A 21011-nucleotide genomic window follows, 5' to 3' on the forward strand; every position below is an offset into this window, starting at 1 on the left:
AACATGCTAAACTAGTGCATGTGCTTATACAAAAATGCTTCACATGGCTCATGAGCCTCTAAGGATGATAAGCATCCAAAAACATTGTCTCCTTACCTGTAAAACAACCCAAACCACTAGGGTGAGTAATCAAGTTACTCGTAGGAAGAAACATATACGTATACCCTAAAGTTTTAATATCAATTCAAGATCAATATAGATGAATACAAGGGAGCATTCCACTTAACGTCTATGTTCAAGATGTTCTAAGGGATCATCTTAAGCTAACTTAAATATTCTTTAGCAACACATATCAATATCAATGTACTTAACAACATTAATTCGCCAATAACGAAAATCACAAGTTACAATTAAGCATTGGTTGTCAACTTGGAATTTAATGCGAAATCAATTAGTGGAAGACTTGGGCATCACGTCTCCGACTAAAACAAGATTAAAATGGTTATTCCGGGCATTAACCCGCTGGGAAGACCATCCCTAGTGCGCACTATCTCAACTGGGAATAACTCATACCTCCCACACTAGAGCCAAACTCTAGCCATGTCACTTATAACAATGTCCCAAGATAATCCAAAATCACAAACAAGTTCAAAACATATACATAGATAATAAGTCATATCAACCACCTTCCATGCATAAGTACTTTGAAACCACATAAACTATGTCTTAGGGTTCCAACTCTAAAATGGCATAATGAATGACAAGTATTCATCATGATATAATGTATAAAACAATATCACTAACTCATCAATTTAAATCATGCCTCAACAATAAGCTTTATCTACTAATCATCAATAAGTTTACAACAAGCTTATAAAATAACCACAATAAGTCCTCAACAAGCATATAGAATTATCACCACCATAAGATAACAATTTAAATCAATAGAAATTGCATATGGCATTTATAATTCTACAAGAGTTCTATATTACTACCACATGTAAAAAAAACTAGAATTTAGCACACTACTAAATCATACAACCTTGATACACATGGTATATACAAATTATACATGCTTAATTCAATAAACCCTAAGTCAACAAGTGAGGGTTTCCTATAATATGCAAGACTATCATATTAAAAGTACGTATACAATATATATTAAACCCCAAAGGATTTTAAAACACTTAAAATATAAACATACTACCACCCCTACCTCAATAGAGAATTGAATCTCTATAATCCAAGCAACCAAGCTCAAAATGTTAAACAAGTTTAGGGTTAATGAAGAGGAGAGCAAGAGGAAACTTTTGTCTCCCAAGCTTTATGGTTTAAGGTGAATGGAAGAAGGCCAAAATGAAAGAATAAGCTATTGACCAAGCTTTCCTCCAATGGTGGCTAGGTTAGGGTTTTGAAGAACAAAGGAAATGAGAAAGGATAAAGTGAAAATGGTGAGTGAAAGGGCTAGAAATCCTCCACTCACTATGTGTTCTTACACTACCTCTCACACACACACAATGCAAGACCAATTTATGAGCCTACACTTGTCACAAATCCAAAGCTCCTTCCTAGGCTTAATCCTAAGCCTATACTTGTCAACCATCTAAGCTAACAAGTGGTACAATCCTAGGCCAACAAATAGGTGAACCTCCACCCTCCATGTGTCAAGAAATTAAGTTTCCAAGTCACTCCACCCCAATGCCAACAAGTGGCACCATGAGAATGTGACACTTGTCACATTTTTCAAAAATTACAAAAAGGTCATTTTTCAAAATATCTTACAATTTAAATTGTAAAATGGTCCCTAAGACGAAAAATAATTATTTTTCATATTACACTAAAACCCCAAAAATAAAGAATAATTACACAAAAGTATGTATCCATGCCCTTTATGAAAAAGTAAGCAACTAGAATGTATTTTCTACAAAAGTAAAAATACAAATGCCATGGAAATCAAATATCATGAATGCATGCAAAACCGGAAACAAATCCGAGCAAAACAAGTGAGGTTATGCAAGGAAAAACGATAAATGGGAAAAAGACGAAATAGGGAAAAGACAAAATAAGAAAAAGACAAAAAAAAAAAATCATCGAAAAAGGAAAAGGAGGAAAAAGACCGGGTCATTACAACCTACCCTCCTCAAAAGGATTTCGTCCCCGAAATCGAGTCGTACCTGAAAGAAAGAACAAATGGGGATACCGAGAGCGAACCTCATGTTTAAGCTCTCAGGTAGCCTCCTCAACACCGTGATGTCTCTACAAAACCTTAACCAATGAAATGGTCTTGGTCCGCAAAACCTGCTCCCGTAAATCAAGAATCTGGACCGGACCCTCCTCGTAGGTCACATCCTCATCAACAACAACATTTGTCCACCGTAAGACATGCGATGGATCTGGCTCATACTTCCTCAACATAGATACATGAAAGACATCGTGAACCCTATCCAGGTCTGGCGGCAATGCCGAATGATAAGCAACTTCGCCAACACGCTCTAAAATCTGAAATGGTCCAATGAACCTAGGAGACAGCTTGCCCATCTGTTGAATCTCAGAAGTCCCTTCCGTGGAGAAATCTTGAGAAATACGTGGTCCCCTACCTCAAAAGACAAGGATCTCCTCCTCTTATCAACATAACTCTTCTGCCTGCTCTGAGTTGTAGCCAACTGCTGCCGAATCAACTTAATTTTCTCTGTAGGCTCAAAGACAATATCGGGACCCAAGGTGACTGTATCACTTACCTCGGTCCAACAAACTGGAGATCTGCAAGGTCTTCCATACAACGCCTCAAAAGGTGCCATGCCAATACTGGTCTGATAACTATTGTTATAGGCAAACTCAACTAAGGGGAGTCTTCCCAACTACCCCCAAAATCCAAGATGCAAGCCTGTAGCATATCCTCCAATATCTGAATGGTACGCTCTGACTGACTATCAGTCTGAGGATGGAATGCCGTGCTGAAATGAAGCCCCGTGTTAAGAGCCTCCTGAAAACTCTACCAAAAGTGAGACGTGAACTTGGGATCCCTATCCGAAACAATGGATGCTGGAACCCCGTGAAGCCTGATAATCTGCCCCACATATAGTCCACTAAGTCTCTCTGCGTCATCTGTTACTGCCATAAGCAAAAAGTGAGTCGTCTTAGTCAATCTGTCAACAATGACCCAAACGGCATCATTCCCTGCCTTGGATCTCGGAAGTCCCATCATGAAATCCATAATAATGTACTCCCACTTCCACTCTGCTACTGGTAGTGGTTGCAACAAACCTGCCGGTCTTTGATACTCTGCCTTCACTTGCTGACAAGTAAGGCATTTAGCCACAAACTGAGATATATCGCGTTTCTTGCCTTTCCACCAAAACTGTCTTCGCAAATTGTGATACATCTTTATACCACCAGGATGAATTGCGAGTCGAGAATGGTGAAAATCCCGAAGAACAACGTCACGACAAGAAAGAGGAACACCCATCTTCCCTCTATACCTGAGACCACCGTCTGAATGCAAGGTCTAACCCTCTACATTCTTGCCACCTGAAATTCGATCGTTGATGGACTTCATCTCCCCATCTTTTTACTGTGCCTCAATAACTTTGCTAACAAGAGCTGGCTGAGCCACAAGGCTAAAAAAATAGCCGGTGTAACATCCTCATACAACTGTAAACCAAGATCTGCAAGCTCTTCTAGCATCTTCCAGCTGTGAACGGAAATGCTAGTAAGAGTACCCCGTGACTTGTTACTCAAAGCATTAGCCACCACAATGGCCTTCCCCAGATGATACTGCAACTCAAAGTCGTAGTCCTCCATGAACTCAACCCATTTGCGTTGTCTCAAATTCAAATCCTTCTGAGAGAAGAGATATTTGAGACTCTTGTGATCAGAGAAAACCTCAAACTTCTCCCCGTACAAATAATGTCTCAACCCTTTCAGGGCAAAGATAACTGCTGCCAATTCCAAGTCATGTGTCAGATAGTTTAACTCCTGAGTCTTCAACTGTCGAGACCCATAAGCAACTACTCGTTCTGTCTGCATCAAGACACAACCCAATCTTTCTCGCGAAGCATCACAATAGACCACTTAACCCAAACCACGTTCAGGTATGATCAAAACTGGAGCCGATGTCAATCTGACCTTCAACTCCTGAAAAGCAAAATTACAAGCCTCATTCCATATGAACTTGACTCCTTTGCGAGTAAGTCGTGGCATAGGTGCCGCTAGACGAGAGAAATCCCGAACAAACCTCCTGTAATAGCCGGCTAGGCCAAGAAAACTCTGAACTTCAAACACTATCTTCAGACACTCCCAATCCATCACAGACTCAATCTTTGATGGATCCACTGCAACACCACCCTCTGACACAACATGTCCAAGGAACTTCACTTTCGGTAGCCAAAATTCACATTTCTCGAACTTGGCATACAATCGGTTATCCCTAAGGATTTGCAACACTGTCCTCAAATGATACTCATGCTCCTCTACCGAAGCCGAGTATACCAGAATGTCATCAACAAACACCACCATGAATTTGTTAAGATAGTTACTGAATACAAGGTTTATCAAATCCATAAAAGCTGCTGGAGCATTGGTCAAACCAAATGGCATCACCAGAAACTCTTAATGGCCATACCGTGTACGAAAAGCAGTCTTGGATATATCCTCATCCTTAACCCTTAACTGATAGTAACCTGATCTCAAATCAATCTTCGAAAAGCATGTCGCTCCTTTCAACTGATCAAACAAGTCATCAATCCGAGGCAAATGATATCTGTTCTTAATCGTAGCATGATTCAACTTGCGATAATCGATGCAAAGTCTTAAAGACCCATCCTTCTTCTTCGCAAAAAGAATCGGTGCTCCCCATAGTGAAGCACTATAACGAATAAAGCCCGTCGCTTTTAAATCATCCAACTGACTTTTCAGCTCGTCAAGTTTTGCCAGTGCCATATGGTACGGTGCCATAGAGATGGGTGCTGTACCAGGAATGACATCAATGGCAAAAATAACTTCCCTTAAAGGAGGTAACTCTGTCAGTTCCTCTGGAAAGACATCAACAAACTCCTCAACAACTGCCAGAAGAACACGGCCTCAACTATTATCCTTATCAGCTAGCAAACTAGCTAAGTAGGATCTGTGGCGACTCCAGTCACCAATACTGAAAACCATCGCCGGGTGGGAATCACTCCGATCTCCCACAAAATGGAAACAATCTCCCTTGGGAGTGCAAACGGATACCCTCCTATGGAAGCAATCGATCGTAGCCCGAAAGAATGACAACCAATCCATCCCGAGAATGACATTAAAGCCCATCATGTCGAGAATAACAAAATTGAACTCTAAGGTCCGCCCAGCTATCTCAATATCATAACCCCGACAAACACGATCCAAAGACACTAGACACCCAACTGGCATATCAACACAGAGAAGACTATCCCTAAGTGTGACCTCAAGACCCAATGGATGTGCAAATGATGCAGAAATGAAATAATGTGATGCACCTGTGTCAACAAGAACCCGTGCCTAAGAACTGAAAACTAGATGGATAAGTGCCAACTGGCGCCACTGGCTGTGGTGCCTAAGGAACTCTGAAACCAGACTGAACCACTGCACACTGTGCTGGTACCATCTGTGAATCTGTGCCACTACGTGACTTATTCAACAACCTTGAACAATCCTTCTTGAGATGACATGGCTGCTTGTAATAGAAGCAAGCTTCTTACCCTATTTTTGTATAAACTGAAGTCTGACTGCCTGTGCTCGAAGCTGTGGGCAGCGAGGCTTGATGTGCCCCAGCTGCTGACAATGGTAACAAACCACTCCCTGGGCTGATCCCAAAAATACAGGAACTGTGGGTACAAAACAAGTCTGCTGCGGTGCCCCCAGTAAGTGAGTATTGTTCCCTGCCTTAGCCTTCTTCCATTGACTCTCGGAAGATAGTGGATTATCTCCGCAAGGTTGCTTGTGTGAACCCCTTATCCGTAACTGATCTCATTCCTCTGCCTCAGCTAGCATAGCCCAATAAGTCCTCAAATCAAGAATTGAGACCCATGGCCTGATGTCAAGATGTAGCCCATCCTAAAACTTTATTACCTTGGCCTCGTCTGTTGCTACAATATCCTCGGCATAACGAGAGAGAGAAGTAAATCGTGTCTTATACTCAATGACACTCATGGGGCCCTAATAAAGACCTACAAACTGTGTTCTCATCTCTCGCCTCATAGCCCTAGGAAAGAAGCGCTCGAAGAATAAACCCCTGAATTCATTCCAAGTCATCAACTCAACATTGTGAACATTGGTCATAGACCTCTACCAGATATCTGCATCCCCCATGAACAGAGAGGCTGTCAAAGAAATCCTCAACCTATCTGTGGGTACCTCCATACTGTCCAACTTGCGAACCATAAGGTCCAACCGAGCTTCTGAGACTAGCAGATCTGAACTCCCCGCAAATGGATCAATCTTGACCCTCTATAGTCGCATAAAGTACTCTAGTGCCTCATTGACTACTGGTGCCGGTGCCGGTGCCGGAATCTGTATCCCTGCCACCTGCTTGTGTATCAACTCTTGTAGGGATTCAGTAATCCCCTAATTGATTCCCTGAGCAACCTACTCCTCGTAAGTCGGTGCCCGCAGCAGATCAGCATCCACGCCACGAACTGGAATCCTGGGCCTCCCTGAACCCCTCATGAACTCAGTGTCAGCCACCTGCTCATCAATGCCCTGACGTGAAGACTCTCAATGTGTGACAACCATGATGCTAAATGTACATAAGGAAAGAGGTCAATAATAACACAAGTTATTATGACCGAGTGCAACTCACCCTATGAATGCACAAAACACAAAACAGGACAAGGTATGCAACATACAGTCATGCTAAAGCAATCAAGGAAAGCTGTGTAAACAGTTAAGCACTTAAGCAATGAAGCATACATGTCAAACAAAGATACTTTTAAATATATAAGCATATAAGCCTAAAGACATGTCATACTACGAAGCGTGTTATAACGAAACACATAAACGTGTTATAAAGTCAAAACATGTAATCAAAAGTATGTGAACATATCAAAGTAAATCAACAAAAGTATGATATGCACCCAAAACCCATCGTCCTAAGGTATTCAAACCTAGGAGCTTTAGTGCCACTTGTGACGGCCCAAGTTTTTGTAAACCCAATGCGTCAGAGATGACCAAAAGATGACCCGATAACGGATCCAAAATGCGGAATAAAAGGTGAAACAAGGTCTCTAGAGATACAATGTGTCTCTAAAACATCAATGTGACCCTCAATGAGGTCACGGAACGCAGAGAAAATAAATGGGGAAGTGACGTTTCGAAAATGGATAAAAAAGGAACCTAGGGGCAGAATGGTCATTTCTAAGGTAAAAATGGGTACTATCGAGCACACCATTGGAAAGACAATGAAAAATTAATGACTTTAGACTCAATAATCACTTGAATCGGAGTTCGAATGAGAAAGATATGGCTAACGGAAGAAACAGGGATAAAACGGTCAAAGTAGTCAACCCTAGGTCATCTAACCGGTTACCAAGCCCTTCTCACCGGTTAGAAGGCTAAAAATGAAGACCACAACACTGCCCACACTTATCTAACCGGTTACAAGACCCCATCTAACCTTTTAGATGGTAAAAACCAGTGCGCTCAACCCAAAAACTTGGCAGCAGGGGTTTTTCGGCAAAAATTGGGCTTTTGAGGGCCAAGATAACATTTTCTGGAAAAACACAAACCCCCCAACCCCCCCCCCCCCCCAAAATCGAGTTTTCTACTCGGCGACGCAAGAGAAAATGAAAAAAACACATTTTGAAATACCCGAAATGCCCTTGGAATAGAAAAGGGTAAAAACTCAACATAATGCAACTATAAGTTTTTGTTTCATCAAGAAGGGTATTGTTTGCCAAAGTGAGCATGTAAGTGCATGTAATACGATAAAATAAATGTGCTACAATGGCTTATGGCCTCATTACAATACATTTACATGTTTTGGCATACTAAGCCTCAAATTCTCACAAATAAGCTATAATGGCAATACTTGAGTTTTAAGGAAAGCATACTTGTAACTTTTCAAGTTAATGGCTCTTGACCTCATGTCGAACGTATAAAATGAAAACTTCCAAATGTATTTAGATACACATTAGAAGAGTGAAGCCATCTTAGCTTCTAAATTACCATACATCCATGGTAAATCAAAATATAACATCCAAAAGAAAAACATGCTAAACAAGTGCATGTCCTTATAGAAAAATGCTTCAAATGGCTCATGAGCCTCTAAGGATGATGAGCATCCAAAAAAATTGTCTCCTTACCTGTAAAACAACCCAAACCACTAGGGTGAGTAATCAAGTTACTCGGAGGAAGAAGCATATGCTTATACCCTAAAGTTTCAATATCATTGCAAGATCAATATAGATAAATACAAGGGAGCATTACACTTAACGTCTATGTTCAAGGTGTTCTAAGGGATCATCTTAAGCTAACTTAAATATTCCTTAGCAACACATATCAATATCAATGTACTTAACAACATCAATTCGCCAATAACGAAAATCACAAGTTACAATTAAGTATTGGTTGTCAACTTAGAATTTAATGCGAAATCAATTAGTGGAAGACTTGGGTATCACGTCTCGAACTAAACGAAGATCAAAATGGTTATTCCGGGCATTAACCCGCTGGGAAGACCATCCCTAGTGCGCACTATCTCAACTGGGGAGAACTCATACCTCCCGCACTAGAGCCAAACTCTAGCCATGTCACTTGGAACAATGTCCCAAGATAATCCAAAATCACAAACAAGTTCAAAACTTTTACATAGATAATAAGGCATATCAACCACCTTCCATGCACAAGTACTTTGAAACCACACAAACCATGTTTTAGGGTTCCAAGTCTAAAATCGCATAATGAATGACAAGTATTCATCATGATATAATGTATAAAACAATATCACTAACTCATCAATTTAGATCATGCCTCAACAATAAGCTTTATCTACTAATCATCAATAAGTTTGCAACAAGCTTATAAAATAACCACAATAAGTCCTCAACAAGCATATAGAATTATCACCACCATAAGATAACAATTTAAATCAATAGAAATTACATATGGCATTTACAATTCTACAAGAGTTCTATATTACTACCACATGTGAAAACACTAGAATTTAGCACACTACTAAATTATATAACATTTCTACACATGGTATGTACAAATTATACATGCTTAATTCAATAAACCCTATGTCAACAAGTGAGGGTTTCCTATAATATGCAAGACTATCATATTAAAAGCATGTATACAATATATATTAAATCCCAAAGGATTTTAAAACACTTAAAATATAAACATATTATCACCCCTAACTCAATAGAGAATTGAATCTTTATAATCCAAGCAACTAAGCTCAAAATGGAAAACAAGTTTAGGGTTAATGAAGAAGAGAGCAAGAGGAAACTTTTGTCTCCCAAGCTTTATGATTTAAGGTGAATGGAAGGAGGCCAAAATGAAGGAATAAGCTATTAACCAAGCTTTCCTCCAATGGTGGCTAGGTTAGGGTTTTGAAGAATAAAGGAAATGAGAAAGGATAAAGTGAAAATGGTGAGTGGAAGGGCTAGAAATCCTCCACTCACTATGTGTTCTTACACTACCTCTCACACACACATAATGCAAGACTAATTTGTGAGCCTACACTTGTCACAAATCCAAAACTAATTTGTGAGCCTACACTTGTCACAAATCCAAAACTCCTTCCTAGGCTTAATCCTAAGCCTACACTTGTCAATCATCTAAGCTAACAAGTGGTCCAATCCTAGGCCAACAAATGGGTGAACCTCCACCCTCTATGTGTCAAGAAATGAAGTTTTCAAGTCACTCCACCCCAATGCCAGCAAGTGGCACCATGAGAATTTGACACTTGCCACATTTTCCAAAACTTGCAAAAATGTCATTTTTCAAAATATCTTACAATTTAAATTGCAAAATGGTCCCTAAGACAAAAAATAATTATTTTTCATAATTACACTAAAATCCCAAAAATAAATAATAATTACACAAAAGTATGAATCCATGCCCTTTATGAAAAAGTAAGCAACTAGAATGTATTTTTTACAAAAGTAAAAATACAAATGCCATGGAAATCAAATATCATGAATGCATGCAAAATTGGAAACAAATCCGAGCACAACAAGTTAGGTTATTCAAGGAAAAAAGATAAATGGGAAAAAGACGAAATAGGGAAAAGACAAAATAGGGAAAAGACAAAATAAGAAAATCACCGAAAAAGGAAAATGAGGAAAAAGACCAGGTCATTACATAAATTCCATCCAAATACAATGTTGTGCCGGTCAATTGTTCATCGCCAAAACACAACATATAATTAGGATTTAAATGTTTTAATTAAATCTCTATCCTTCCTAATACAGAAATATAAACAACCATCCAATATTTCGTTCAACTATTTTAATTGACAGGACATGAAACCATGTAGGATTTAACTATTTTAGTTAATCCATTCTGTATGTATGAATGGGTAGGAATTAGTGTTTTGATCTAATCCATCCCTCCATATGCCACCATCCCATACCGGTTCATATAATGCATATGATCCGTAAATGATGCCATACTTTAAACAATACATCAAATGAAGTCCACATAATCTATATAGTTGATAAAAACATAATTTAAACAGTTCATCAACTAAAAATCCATAATAATATCCATGTAATTGACGAAACAAAGTTTAATCGTTCGTCAATTTAAAACCAGAATCCATCCATGTAATTGACGAGACAAGATTTAATAGTTCATCAATTCAAAATCTAGTATACATCCATGTAATTGACAGAATATAATTTACTAATTCTTCAATTAAAAACCAGACCAACATCAATGTAATTGACAGAAAATATGTAATTTATTCTTTAATTAAATCCAGGAGAAACATAACAAAATCTAATATGTATAAGACCCTATTATGCATCCAAAACAACTTTAAAAATCCTACTCCAGTTATCTAGGTTGTTAAAATAAATGTAAGCACTAAATACTTTACATCCATCAACTGTGTGCGACATTACTTAAAACTTCCACACTATGAATACCATTAGCATATAGAGATAAATTATGCACTGTGGGTGCAATTACAACATAATATCATGTTTAGAGTCCATGCTACAATCCGTTAAATTTTTAAAACAAGATTAAACAATTCAGTCCTTTCTATCCGTTAGCAACGTGCAAAGTTGCTTATTTTTATATTGTTTATTCTATTTGCACTACGGATCAAATTATGCAATTAGAGAGTTTAAAATCCCATGAAATTACTTTTAAAATTCTCATTCCAGTCCTTGAAACAATTCAAAATCCCAAACACGTCCAAAACAGTGCCCAAAATTGTTCCGGAATTCGTCAAAACAAGGGAAAACAAGGGAGCCTGCTCTCTAACCAATAGAGTAGGCTCTAAGCACCATAGAGTCGGCTCCCTAACCCTTGGAGCTGGCTCTATGAAGGGGGGAGCTGGCTCCCAACCTCCTAGAGCCGGCTCTCTCCTTCTTTGAGAACACTAAACCATCTTAAGCTCCGTTTTTTATCATCTGCTAAGTCTCCGGCCTTTTCCTACCCTTCTGTTCTTCCCTAAAACTACTCTTAATAGTCTAACATATATCCAATATCACCCCCAGTCCTTAGTTTACAACAATAAGAACTAATACAATGATTAAAACAATACCAATTTGTTATGCCCTAAGAACAGACGACGAACCTTCAAACTTGCAAGAATTATTTTAGACAAACATTAAACATACACAGATGATCACTTTGACATATAATACGCATGCAAAAACTCAATTAATATTTAATTAAAATCCTAGAGACCATCTAGGTATGCACAGAACACAGGCCAGGGGAAAGAGACAGAATAGAACTTGCCTCTTAGTTTTGAATTGGAACCTTAACCATCTTCTTCCTAGGTTCTTTCGGCGATCGTGACTTGTAATACCCCTAATTTTAAAAGGATAGTCTCGGTAGTTTATTTTAGGGTTTTATTGTAATTTTTGCATTCTTGATGTGTTCGTTTGGTTTTTGTTCTATTTGGCTATTTGTTAATTGGTAAATTGTCTAATTATTTGTTTTATATTTGCTTGTTTGTTTTAATTTTAAAATGACTAATTTGTTGTAATTGAATGCGTGTATGCTTATGTGGAATTATTGTTTTTCATATATTGTGTATTTAGGTTAAACGGTATAATGGATAAGTTTAGGGTTTTATTTTTCTTCTTCACGGTTAGCTGACTTAGTCTCCTTTTAATATTGGAATTAGGTTTCCTTAAGCCTATATAAATATGTCATTAGACGTCGGCTTAGGGTTTAGAAATCAAAAACCTTACTCACGTATAGGCAGAGAGACGTATCAGTGAAAATTGTGAGGAAAACAGAGAGGGACTTGAGAGAAAACAGAGAGAACTGGTTAGTGCTTCGGCCGTGGATTAAAGGTCGGACCAGGGTGAGACAGAAGGAGTGTTGTTTGTGGTACGAACCAAGGGTAACAGAGGAGGCGGGAACAGTAGGAATTGCCGAAAAACTTAAGAAGATGGCGTAGAGATTTTAATTCAAAATCTAGCAGACAAGTTCTTTTCCTAACTCTCTCTCTTTGACTCATGTTCTTTACATGCCTAACACAACTCCAGGAGTAAATAGACATTAAAGATTAATCTGGTTTGCATGTTAATTTCAATTATAACAGTATGCCTTTACATGAATTGGTGTTTGTTTGTTTGTAAATTTCATTTCATAATTCATGTTTTAATTTATGTTAATTGATGCATAATGAATTTAATAAATTGTTGGGACTATCTGGAACCTAAAATAGAGGATTAGGAACCTTAGCAAGGACAATCAAAAAGTCAAAAAACAGCCATCGTCAGGGGAGACGGAGGCTAGGAAGAGTGGAGGCGGCTCCACCCTTCAATGGAGGCAGCTTTATTGAAGTGGAGCCGGCTCCATACGATGTAGAGGCAGCTCCAAAGGGAGTGGAGACTGCTCTACCTTAAATTGGAGCCTCCTCTACCTTAAATTAGAGCCTCCTCTACCTAAAATTGGAGCCTCCTCTACCTTAAATTGGAGCCTCCTCTACCTTAAATTGGAGTCTACTCTACATCTTTTTGGAGCCTGCTTCTTTGTGGATTTTCAATTTGTTTTTAATTTCAGCGATGGATTTTGCTTCTGTACTTGGATTTTGATGCTCTAGTTTAATTAGTAGCTATACTGGTGGTTCTCAGAAGTGTCCTAAGCTTATTTAAAACGCCCAAGAGCCTTGTTAATGCATAGTAAACCACCTTGTATTATAGCTTGAACAATAAAAAATTCTTACACAAATTGGTATACTGTTTTTAGATGCGGAGGATTAAAATTGTTCAATATTATTTTAACAATTTTCCATGAATGGTTTTTATAGTTAAATCATGTTCTAGTGTTATAAAATAAGCATGTGAATTTATATATTCTATTATGCTTACTTAGAATTAATTAATGTTTACATGTATGATCTATACTATCAATTAATGGACTATGCGGAGTAGTATCAAATAAGCCGGTTAAATTACAAAGTTTTATCATGCTAAGTATGGAACTATTGATGTTTATATTTAATATTTTAATTATCAATTATTGGATGTATGGATTAGTTGATATTTACTTTCATTATCTGTATCAACTACTGGATGTATGGGGACGGATTAGTTTCAAAGTGCTAAATCCTGCCTATACGGAATAAGGGAATGGATTATAAAATAAATCCTACTTATATTTAAATCAAAGAAGTTGCACGATGATTAACTAGATTACTTGTTATTCATGCTAAGTCAAAGAAGCTGCACAAGCTGCATAACTAACTGGATTACTTGTTATTTATGCTAAGTTAAAGAAGCTGCACAAGCTGAATGACTAAATGGATTACTTGTTATTCATGCTAAGTCAAAGAAGCTACATAAGCTGAATGACTTACTGGATTTCTTATGGATGGATAGGATAGGATTTTATATATATGATTATGGTACCTCAATATAAGCTTGAATCTCAGGATCGACAGTTAAGGAGTGTATATGCAGTAGGATGTGTAGCTGGTTATGTTGGTTGAGGTATACCCTGTTTAGGCTTAGGTACTCATGCCCACTCAAGTGCGTTTTGCGTGTTGCCTTCTATTCAGGTTGAGACCCTCTTCATAGTCTAGTGAGAGTCCCGTAGTGTGGATATATATATGTACGGACTACATAGCTATTGTTGAGTTGTTTAGGATGTACATGTGTATCGAGTCTCTATCTGGATTGTAGTAGGATAGAACTTGTTCATGGGCTTGACCCACTTCTTTTTTTTCAGGTATTCGACAGTTCCAGACTTAGGCTTGATCATGCTGAGTAGAGACTATCACTCACTCTTCCGACAACGTAGGACTTCTCTCAATGGTTTAACTTTGGATGTTCTTTCAGTTATTTATATTTCAGTTTGGATTTTTATTAGGGGTCCACTAGAGATGGATTCCCAAATTGTTTAAGTATTGGAGGTTTTGGAAAGTTTGGGATTATTGGATTTAAAGTATTTAATTTTAAAGGATTATATTTTTAGAATTCTTTCAGCTCTTATTTATTTATTCCTTATTTCATTTTTTTTTTTGTAATTCGTGTTCGTTTTTAAATATTAATTATTTGATATTCCCTCGGGTTTGGGTTTGGGTTTAGGCTTGGGCCTGATCAACCCATGTCTCGGTTTCAAGGGGTATCACATAACTGCCGTCAAGGACTTCTCTGCTTTGATTCTAACCCTCGAACAGCCCTCAACTTTCATCCTTCGTCCAGCCTAATTCTTTGGCCAAAACCTTATCCCCTTCTCTCAGTTTCTCTCTTAACACTCTCTGTTTATGCGCAAGGTTTAATTGATTTCTAACCCCAAGCCGATGTCTAATGTAATATTTATACAGGCTTAAGGAAAAACTAATTTTAATTCTTAGGGAAACCGGAAAAGAAAAATAAAATAAAGCTACACTAAGTTGGCTAACCCATGAACATATACAAAACCCTAGAATTATATTACACCCTATATAATGAATATAAATATAATTCAGTTGTTAATAATTATTATTAATCCACATATACATATATACCCATATATACATGTATATACATCGATGGGTATTAACCGTACCCATTTACTCCATACCATCCAATCCCATCCTTAATAATTTAAACAATCTTTCTAAGGCTTTTAAAAATAATGAAGTTATAGAACAAAAGCCGTGAATAAACCTATGTGTATAACATGATTTATATAGAGGTTTGGAAAGTCCTATTCCTTCTGAAAATAAAGGAAATTCCGTGTCTAGGACTTTGAAGGAAAGTTGGATAAAAAATGAATCAAACAGAACAGGGAAACTGTAAACCTGTTGCTGTCAGGACTTCTAGAACTGGTTCCCAAATCTTGGTACCTGTTCCCAAAGGACAGAATGTAATTTCTCGAATTTTAGCTTCTTGAACCGGTTCCCAAATTTAGGTACCGATTCCCATATGATAGAATCCAATTTGAACTTGGATTTTCTGTTTTTGGAAACTCTGGAAATATACATTATAGGTATTTGTGTCCTAAGTGGGAAACAATGTCCTAATGTGTTGTTCTTTCCTTTTCGATGATTAACAGTACTTTCCTCTTCTGAACAACCTTTTAATTCCGCAGTCGATATCGATTCGGATATGGTAACTGGAATTACAACTCGACTAGGACATGTTTTGTTACCGAAATATGCCAATTACAAAAATATATCTCACACGCCTCAGTTCAAACCAATGATCCCGAGACCTCAAGCTCATATCATGGCATACATAAATATAATACATAAAATTAGCCATATCCTAATAATAACACAAATACATATGAATTACCGTAACTATATCCTGATAATGGCACGGCCACATATAAGATATTTTAAACATATCCTGACAATGGCACAATAAAACTATATAGCCATATTCTGACAATGGCATAACATAAAATGGATCCGACTTATTAACTGGTCCACCCATACTCATCAACACTAAACCATATCCTGACAATGGTCCCACATAACAACAGAGGTAAATCATGTATAAAATTATACAATACATCCACGAACATGATTAAAAATCATTCTATCATATGTTGCACTTATTGTAGCAGTTAAATAATAATTATCGACGGGAATCACCTATAAGTCAGCAAAGTTCGTTTCATTAAACTATGGTCACCATAAACACAACCATGAAACATTCTGATAAATCACAATTACAGCAACTAAGATGATTATTTTCATAACTCATGCTAAAACATTCAATTAATAAGTCTCAACAATTTAAATAATTAATTTACAACTTAATAGTTGATTTAATCTCGTATCATCAGGCATGTCTAAGTTTCATTCCAATTAATCCTCATACCACTGTTCTCGAATCTCTATAATATGTCCAGGGTCTTTAAATTTAATTTGGCTCTAATTGGGATACCTTCGAGGCAAAACAGGCCCTTAGTGCTCGAGCACCCCCCTTACTGGGCCCGAGTATTAAACAGTGCTCAAGCACTGTCCAAAACGCGCTCGAGCGCTCTTTCCCAGAAAACAGTGCTCGAGGCCTGTCTCATGGAAACAGTTTGGGAAGTCCGTTTTAAGTCCAGAAATCCATCGTAAGGGTCCTAAAGCTTGGATCTATGTCCCAATTGATATCTAGCATTATTATGGAGCAGGTATGCACAATTTAATTCATCAAAACATAGATTTGATTCATGATTTGCAAATTCATCCAAAGTACACACACACACACACACACACACACATATATACATATATATACACCTCCATTTTTTTCCAATTTACACATGCTACCAGATTAATTCTTTTTGTTACAAGTCCCTAAAGTAATACTAAAGATGTATGGAACACAAGATCAAGGGGGAAGAGTAGAACGAAAAAAATTCTTTAGGTTTTCAAATTGAAAACCAAACTTCTTCTTCCTTCTTCTTCAACGCCAACAGCCTTCAGGTTGCCGTCGTCCACTCTGCTAGTCTAGTTCTACCCAACGAACGACCCCTATCCTCTTTTTCTCCTAGCTTCGGCCTCCTCTTTCTCTCATTCGCACACCCTCTCCCTCTCTTTCTTTCTCTATTTGTCTCATGGTTTTCTAACCCTCACAACACATACAATACATATATATATATACTACTTACTATATAACCCAAAACTTAATACACGTCTGACACTAATAACAATAATATATATATATATATATACCTCCATGGGCTAAGATCCACACCCTCCTAGGCTCCCTTCCAAGTAGTCCATGACCCATTAAATTGGTCCAAAGACTTAGCCCAATCCACCTCTTTTAAATAAATAAATAAATAACTAAACAATTTAAATAATTAAACAAATACATACAAATAATCACAAATAAAACATATAACAAGCCAATTAGTATCAACAAATAAATTATCAATTACACACTAATAGTAAGTAAATAATTAAACCCATTAAACAAATAGCCAAGTAATGAAGTTAAATGCAATTTCAATAAATAAATAAATGCCATGAAAATTAAGATTTTTACATTATTCCACCCTAACAAAAGAATTCTGTCCTCGGAATTCACCTTTTACCTTATTTAAACAATTCTAGAAATTTTGAATGGATTTCATCCTCCCGTTCCCGAGTGGACTTGCCCTCATTATGATAGCTCCACTGAACATGCACAAGATGAACAACTTTGCTGCACGACACCTAATTCCTACGATTAAGAATACAACATGGTGGCTCTATGTATGTTGCATCAGACTTCAACTCAAACTCACCAACATCTATATGCTGATAGCGATACTCGTCTCGCAGAATTTTTTGTAACTTGGACACATGAAAATAAATTATAGACATGATGTAAATGGTCCAGAAGTGCTAACGAAGTTATATTCTTGAGGATTATTTCGTTTGGGGATTTATTGGATTTATTCTGTGATTGGTATTAGAGGATTTATTTAATTATTATTCAGTTTTCCCTTTTCAGAGATATTATTTATTTTATTATTTATTTCATTTCTATTATGTGTTCGTTTATTATTAATTGTTCGATATCCCTCGGTTCTTGTGCGAGGACTTAATCAACCCGCATTCCAAATTTTGGGGGGGGCATGTATCACAAAATTGATTTCTAACCTACAAACCACACTTGAATTGAGTGACACATCAATTACCAACAGAGGAATGATTTACGCACTTACTCTCTCCTAGAGCTTTTCCTGTGTAATCTGGTTGTTTGGGCAGAGGAAGGAATATCCAAGTCTTACACTGTGTGCCCTGAGTTGCCTCCTTCTACGAGACACCTTCTCATTTTTAGTGTTCATTATACTTACCTATCATTTCAAAACTCACTTCCTCGTGAGGCTGCCCTTAATGGCCAAGACTTACCTTACAAGTATACTTCCTAAAAGGTCAAGACTTACCTTACAAGAAAGTTTCATAAACAACATGACTCTAAAATGGGAAACCTAATTCTAATAAGAATGTGAGCCACAATTCCTAACAATCCACACCCTGTCTCTATCCACATCAATCAATGTTTCACAAAAAAACTGAATCGAACGACTTATATGGCTTCAATCTTGTACACCTTTGATCATTTATTAAGGTTCTACCTTAACTCGAACTCCATGTCATGTAACCCATCACAATTTCAAAAGGAAATCAGACAAGAGTGACATAATTGTTGGCTAGATGTTAAATCAGGTAAAGCTGATGACGTGGAAGATTAGAAGATGAATTTGGTGTGTGAGGGTGCGTCCTAGCATGTGAGAGCGTGTAAGGATGTCTTTCAACACGTGTCAAAGCGATAATTTTGATGGGCAATTGAGGCGGCATGTTTCGATACACGTGGTCAAAAGTTATTTATAAGATTAGTTTAAAAAAATTATACAAAATTATCAAAAGTTATTTTGTTCTTCAACTGCTAAAGAAAATGTGATAATGCCAAATAATTTTAAGTGGACGTGGAAACCACCTTTACTGTGACATGAGGGCATTTTAAGTAAAATTGAGCTCTCTATTGTTGTGCACTATCATCTAAGTAGAAATAAAATCATACTACCATTGCCAATACATTTAATATATTAATAAATGGGTCAAGTGCAAAAAAACACCCCTCAAGTATGCTTATAGTGCATATCATACCCCTCACGTGCAAAAAACACCCCTCAAGTTTCAGTTTGGTGCAATTAGGTCCCCCTGACACATTTAAAATTTAAATTAACCAAATTACCCTTATTGAATAATTTTAGAAAAAATATAAAAATTAGGTCATCGCACCAACGTTTAAAGATGTACAAAAGAGTGTGAGTGAGTTTTAAATTTGTAAAAGCCACTACTACCTCTAACTAAAAATATAGCTAGGGTGAGTAGGGATCGTCCCAAGGGATTTTAGGCATGCTTGCATTGGAAACAATGTATAGGGTTAGTAGGTCAACTGATCAAAAGGTGGTGTGTTTGATTGATTAGACTACAAGCTAAACTAAACAAGTTCAATGTAGAATAAGCGAATTAAATGAAATTTAGAAAAAACAAGAGAGTGAGGTCTTGAGGTCTAAATGTCACCACTAAACATCACCATTCTAGACATTCAATGTATAATTAATAAGGGGAAACATGTGTTGCAATTTAAGAGTGTGTGACTAATTGTTTCAACAAGTATGGATGACCAATTAAGCATATATTGTCTAAGCAACCTAGTAAATAGCACAATACATCAAACTAAGCCATTAATCCTTCCTTTAAACTCACAATCCAAACACATCACATAGTTAGAGAATAATACTACTTGCATTCATAAGCATAGAACATCAAATAACAATCATGGATTGTCCTCCCATCTAACAACTAAGGTAACTACACTACAACTAAGCTAAGGGCTTGAAAATTAAACAAAATAAACTAAGGGAGAGGCACAATCCATCAAGACATGAGTATGAACCATCAAATAAACCACAATAGTATTCTATTAAGCATTATGCCTTGACAATCTCTAGATCCATAGCATCAACACACATAGACATGCATCAATAACACAAAAACTAGAGATAAACACATGAACATCTATTCTAGCATACATAGACATATGGATAGAATGAAATGATCAATTGAAAGTATTAAACCACACAAATCATTGAATAAACAAGATTCATATATAAAATAAGTGTCAAGACAAGATTACAACATAAATCCCCTCAAAAATACAAAGCATTAGAGTCTGGAAAGCATGCTTAGGGCTAACTCTAGCCCCAAGAAGATGTTTAGCCACTCATTGAAATAGTCATCCAACCCTTAAGGGCTATTTCCATGGTAGGAATGACCCCCTTCTTGATGGAAACCCTAGAAGAATGGAAGAACTCCTAAAAATGTATCTCTAGCCTCTCCTCCTCTCTTTTTTCCTCTCTAAATAGCTCAAATCTTTGTATAGGTAGCTCAAGTGTCATACCCAATGGTCTGGACTTGTGTACAAGGGCTTCTCTAATGATTGCACCATGAGCCAACTTTTAATGAGCTAGAACTTATTTTTTTCGAACTTGAGAGGGTTCGATCGATCGAAATATATAGAGATCGATTGAACTGAGGTGAGATCCATCGAATGCTGCAGAGATCGATCCATCCTTAGCGGCGCCTTTTTGAATAAAGACAAATCTCTGAGATATTTTAGGATATTTTGGGAAAGAGACAAAAGTGGTAGATGGGGTGGTAGGTGTGGATAAGATCAAATATTTTGATTGATCGAAGAGAAGTTGGATCGATCAAACACAGTGGATTCTTTTGGATAAGAACAAAGGCTTGGATCCATCTTGATGTGTTCAGATTGATGTTGCTTCAATCGATCGAAGGATTTCTGAGATCGATCGAACATGCTGATTTCCACACTTGCTTTATTCTGCTTCCACTTTGCTCCTTTCTTCCATCCAGCTTGAGTTAGCTTCTTTAATACTCTTATTTGGTTGAATTAACTTATTTTTGGGATAAGTGT

The sequence above is a fragment of the Cornus florida genome, unplaced genomic scaffold (assembly GCF_030987335.1).
Source record: "Cornus florida cultivar Cherokee Brave unplaced genomic scaffold, ASM3098733v1 CherokeeBrave_3.0.0_Hap2_Chr09, whole genome shotgun sequence".
In the NCBI taxonomy this organism is placed as follows: domain Eukaryota; kingdom Viridiplantae; phylum Streptophyta; class Magnoliopsida; order Cornales; family Cornaceae; genus Cornus; species Cornus florida.